Source organism: Mustela erminea, chromosome 4, assembly GCF_009829155.1.
Source record: "Mustela erminea isolate mMusErm1 chromosome 4, mMusErm1.Pri, whole genome shotgun sequence".
Taxonomy (NCBI): domain Eukaryota; kingdom Metazoa; phylum Chordata; class Mammalia; order Carnivora; family Mustelidae; genus Mustela; species Mustela erminea.
In genome coordinates, this window is record NC_045617.1 from 117027250 (window position 1) to 117033204 (window position 5955).

Genomic DNA, 5955 nt, shown 5'->3' on the forward strand with positions numbered 1-5955 from the left:
CCCACATCAAGCCCCACATCAAGCCCCACAGGAGCCCCACATCGGGCTCTCCGCTTCGGTGGGGAGCTTGCTTCCTCCTCTCTTTCTGCCTGCTTCTCTGCCTACTTGTGATCTCCATCTGTCAAATAAATAAATAAATAACTCTCTATTTAAAAAAAGAAAACATAGTCAAAGGAGCCTCATGGTTTAAAGAATTTGTGTTATTTTATAAATCTGCAGGTGGAGACTTTTTTGAGCTCATGATATAAGTTTGCTAAGGTTTTTCATTATAAGAATAATACTAGCTTTTAAACAAAAATCTACAAAATATAGAAAAGCAGGGGGAAAACAGTCCCTTAGACTTATATTCCCCAGAGATAAATTCTGTTGCATTCTGGGGTGCTTCGTTTGTTTTACTAGGGAGCATGAGCTTTCTCGTGGTAATGGAAGGATTCTCCCCTCCCAACGTTATAGAACTTTCTAAAACTTCAACAGATTAGGGACTACTTTGATTAAATTTAAAAGAGAATAACCCATGCTAACATGCTTTTCTTGTTCTCAGGTTCATTGATAACCTGGGAAGTGCTGCCAGCAGCCCACATCTGGCCCCAGCCCTCCAGGCAGCTCCCAGGGCCAGCAAGTTTTCTAGCACTCTTTCTTCAGATTAAATAAGCCAAGGAACTACCAGCCGGGAGACAGACTCTATGACCATGACCATTCTCTGACCCTATTTTCTTAGGAAGCATTGGGTCATGGCTGCACCTCCAGTCTCAGGGCAAGTTGTCCTGGGCCAATCTGTGGTGTCCGCGTTTATCTCCAGAATTTTTTCACTTAGGGAACATTTGAGGGCTTGCCAATCGCTGAGTCTTGTGCTTGTCCGGCTTTTATAGAATGACTCTCTCCTCTGAAGGAAATCTTAGGCAAGAGGAGGAGACAGCATACAACCCAATGACAATAATGCTAAATACACTATTTCCCCTGTTCGAAGTTGCTGCAGGGCAAAGCGTGAGGCAGGACTCTACATCGCCCTCTGCTGGGAACATCGGGAAAGAATTTTAGTTTTGGTCCGTTGGTTGGTTTCTGTTTTTTTTACAAAAATACTAAACATACTTTCTTGGTACAGAAGAACAGCCATTACATGGTCCATTAAGTAGGAATATACATTAGCAGTCAAAGGGTTAGTGATATACAAATATAGCTTTTCTTTTTTGTAGCCTTGGCTATAGCCTTAGGGATGTAAAAAATAGCATTTTGCAGCAGCAAGTTAGGAAACCAAGAAGTACCCACCAGTGGTTTTGAGCACATTAACAAAAACACACAAGAATGGATCCAACCACTTTAGTGAAAAATATCTAGGACAGAACTGTAAATTCAGTTCAATACTAAGCAAACATTAGAGCTTGATATTACTTCCAAATTAACTCACTCAGGTAGTATTGCATACTATTCTAAGTGACAGAAAGGGGCTAAGTAAACTTATTTACAGATACAATGAATATAGAGTGCCTTTTTAAATTATTTATTTATTTTAATTTTTTATAAACATATAATATATTTTTATCCCCGGGGTACAGGTCTGTGAATCGCCAGGTTTACACACTTCACAGCACTCACCCCAGCACATACCCTCCCCAATGTCCATAACCCCACCCCCTCTCCGAACCCCCCCCCCCCAGCAACCCTCAGTTTGTTTTGTGAGATTACGAGTCACTTATGGTTTGTCTCCCTCCCAATCCCATCTTATTTCATTTATTCTTCTCCTACCTCCTTAACTCCCCATGTTGCATCTCCACTTCCTCATATCAGGGAGATCATATGATAGTTGTCTTTCTCCGATTGACTTATTTCGCTAAGCATGATACCCTCTAGTTCCATCCACGTTGTCGCAAATGGCAAGATTTCATTTCTTTTGATGGCTGCATAGTATTCCATTGTGTATATATACCACATCTTCTTGATCCATTCATCTGTTGATAGACATCTAGGTTCTTTCCATAGTTTGGCTATTGTAGACATTGCTGCTATAAACATTTGGGTGCACGTGCCCCTTTGGATCACTACGTTTTTATCTTTAGGGTAAATACCCAGTAGTGCAATTGCTGGGTCATAGGGCATAGAGTGCCTTTAAATCTGCAATTTACATTTCAGATTTTCTCTGAAAAATTAACTGTACCGAAGTTCTATAGATTGTACTTAAGCAACATGGCTATGAGAGTTTACAGCAAAGAGAAATATTGCCATCCAAATTATTAATTACAGTTTAACAATAATCTCAACATCAGTGGCCACTGTCATTACTATTATCTGACTTGTTTGGCCATCTTCTAGTCTCACTTTCGTCTTGATTCATAAACTCATCGTGGGAATAGGAGCTCAGGATGGGAATCAATGATTAGACTGCACATGTCAACTTAAAAGTCACACATTGGGGGTGGGGGGGGTGCCTGGGTGGTGCAGATGATCGTCTGACTCTTAATTTGACTCAGGTCATGATCTCAAGGTCCTGAGATCGATATCCAACCCTTAGTTGGACTCATGCTCAACTGCAGAGTCTGCTTGTCCCTCTGCTTCTGTTCCTACTCCCCACTCCTTTTCTCTCTCTCTCTCGTAAATAAATCTTAAAAAAAAAAAAAAATCACACACAGGATTACATTGCAGCAGCTATTCCAAATGTCTGGGTTTTTTGTGTGTCTTATTGTTGTTGTTTAGTTTTTATTTCATAATCATAAACTTAATTCAGCAAGGAATTGGAGGGGAGCAAGGAAAACATGAAACCCATAGAACTGCAGTGAGAGCACAAAGATTATTGGATATTTCGAGCAGATGGGGGTGAAGGGTGCACTCCTGAGCTATAGAAGGAATGGTCTGGTATTTAAGAGAAAACACAAGTCAAATGTATTAGATTTGTCCGCAGTCTGCAAAGGCGATCTTCTTGCTGGTCTTGCCATCCTGGACCCAAACAAAGCTCACCGTGGCTTCCATGATGATGTTCCTGCCCTCTTCCACCTTGCCAAAGATTACGACTTGCCTTCCAGCCACTCAGTGTAGGCAGTGCAGAAGAAAAACTGGAAAGTGTTTGTGTTGGGGTCCAGCATTCGCCCTGGACAAGATGCCAGGACCCACGAGCTTATGAAGAAATTCTCATCATCAAATTTCTCCCCATAGATGCACTCGCTGCCAGTGCCATTATGGCCATGAAGTCACCACCCCGGCCCACCAATCCCTGAACTGTCCTGTGAAAGCAGGAAACTTTATAACCACATCCTTTCTCCTCAGTGCTCAGAGCCCAAAAGTTGTCTGCCAACAGCTCAAAGGAGACAGGGCCCAAAGGCTCACCCTAACCAGTGATGTCAAAGAACACCATGGTGGGGTTGGCCAAGGCTGGCTGGCGTGAGTGGCTCGGAGCAGCAATGGGGTCTCAAATGTCTGTTTTGAGTTAAAGCACTCACTAAACTATTCATACCTAACCTATCAATACAATTTTACTACCAACTTAATAAATCTGAAATTTTAGAACTATTATTTATAAAACCTGGTTTATAAACAGTACCTTTTGCAGAACAGGCAGGGAGACCAAACGTAAACTATACCAACATGTAAATGAACTCTACTATGCCCTTGTGGCCAGAAAACTGCACTTTTTCTAAAAGGAAGATGGTTTATTATTTTTTAGACTTCCAGTGCTTAATTTACAGAACTCCAAGCAGCGCTGCTTTCAAAAGTTTATAGAAAAATTCTTAATAAAACAAACTTAAAAATGAGTCATTCCGTTGAAACACCCCTCCAATATTAATAATTCACTCTTCGGTAAGAAATAGAATTCTTCTTCGCAAATGTCCCGGAATTACCTCACTCAATTACCACAAACATTAAAAACCAAACTGTTAGTTAAATTGGCAAAATATTTTTGTAGCCCTACTGAATGCCTGTACCTGTAGCTCCTCTGTTGTCTCAATAGGCACCACACTTATCTAAGTAACAGCAGGTCACATCTGGCAGATACTCACACTATGCTTATATATTGTGCTGAAAAAGCCTAAAGGTGATATGTGTGCTTATTGTCGGTAGACTCTCTGGGGCACAGAAAAGTGGATCTAGTTAATGCCCTTTGAGAACAGCAGAGTTCTCTCTTAACTTTTTGTTTATAATGATACTTTTTTATTTTTTTAAGAATTGGGTTGGTTTTTTTTTTTAAAGATTTTTTTTTACTTATTTGACAGAGATCACAAGCAGGCAGAGAGACAGGCAGAGAGAGAGGAGGAAGCAGGGTCCCCGCTGAGCAGAGAGCCAGATGCGGGGCTCGATCCCATGACCCTGGGATCATGAGCTGAGCCAAAGGCAGAGGCTTTAACCCACTCAGCCACCTAGGTGCCCCCTCCTTTTTTTTTTTTAAAGATGTATTTAAGAGCGAGTGCAAGCAGGGGAATGATACAGGGAGTAGAAGAGAGAATTTGTAGCCGACACCGCTGGGCACAGAGCCAGAGCCTGCCGAGGGCTCAATCTCAGGACACTGAGATCAGGACCTGAGCCAAAACCAAGAGTCTGACACTCAACCCACGGGGTTCCCCAGGCGCTCCAATAAGGATACTCTTTTTAAAATTCTGTAACATTAATGATAAAGGAAGCCCATCAATTCCATTACATGTAGTTCGTCTGCGGATTACTGCATGGCAGATAATGGCAGGCTGAAAGGGAAAGTTCTGTCTGGTGATACAGGAAACAGTGGTTCAAAATACATGCAAGAACTTGGATCTTTTAAATGTTCCAAGCGTCCTGTTACAGCAGAGGCGCGAAACATACACAGGTCATTAGCATCAAAACTAAGGCTGTGTTTCCGCTGCTCAATCTGGGCACGAAGGGATCTGCCATAGGGGCGGAAGCTACAGAGAAGAGGTAGTCCTCTTGTGCAGAGTCCCTGAACAAAAATGTTCCCGCAACCTTCCCTTCAAGAAGGGCTTTCACTTTGTAGTGGCCCATCGCTCCCCAGCAACGGGGATTTCCTGTAGTCGGAAGCAAATCAGACTTGAGGCAGTGTATGTAATCAGTGGGTGGATAGACTTCCCAAGCTCCCAGTCGGTTAACATGGGCACAGGTGCCTCCAGATACCTGACGTCGTTTCTGCCTACGTGACCGCAAGACAGGTTGGTTGTGTCCTCTTCTGAGTCACAACTGGCTTGTGAAATGGCAAAATGGTTCCCACTTGTTTCAGGCATTCCATGAGGTAATAACTTTGTTCCCAGTTAATATAAAGAATTACCCTGTGCAGCGGCTTCAGTGTATGTATTTGTGCATTGGGAGGAGTGTCAACCCCTTTCCCAATACTAGGCCACCTTCTCCCTCTACCTTTATCTACTTTATCCTCTGTAGAAGCCAAGTACAGATCAAATGTATCAAAAAATGTTGAGTGTGGTTTCACAGGGCCTGCATGCTATGTAATCAAATGCCATTTTGGAGCTAAATCTGAGCCAGGAGGAAAAGGGCATTTTGCAAGGATTACTTCAGATAGGTGTATTTTTCTTTTATTAGAAAAGAAGGACTTTACGTGTTGTAAATTCTCATGGAAAAACACAAGCCCCCTAGTATCTGGCAACCTATTTCCCAGACACTGACTTCCTTTCAGGGGTCCAAACAAAGGGTCATATTGAAATGCTGGTGTCTGGATTGAGAAAGTAAATACTTGAATGGCTGGGTAACACATCTTTCTGCAAGTCAGATGGTTTCCCATTATTTGATTTTGACAAAATTGAATAAGGACCTCCTGAAATTGTCAGCTGATGAAGGATTAAAATAAGCTTTGGTGGCGATTACTGCATGATCTTTGGCAAATTATTTGAAAGGAGTTCCAAAAGAACTCTGAGCATTCTATTACTAGAGCAGAACTCTTTCTATTCCCATCTACTGGTTTCATATGGGCCAGTTTTCTTGACCACTACTAAAAGAAGTACAAATGGAATGATGCAGGACTTGTCGAGAAAA

General features: G+C 42.1%; 1 pseudogene; it reads right to left on the minus strand.

Annotated features, from left to right (window-relative positions):
• Positions 1 to 4015: 4015 nt before the first annotated feature.
• On the minus strand, positions 4016 to 5677 carry LOC116589392 (annotated as a pseudogene).
• Positions 5678 to 5955: the final 278 nt, after the last annotated feature.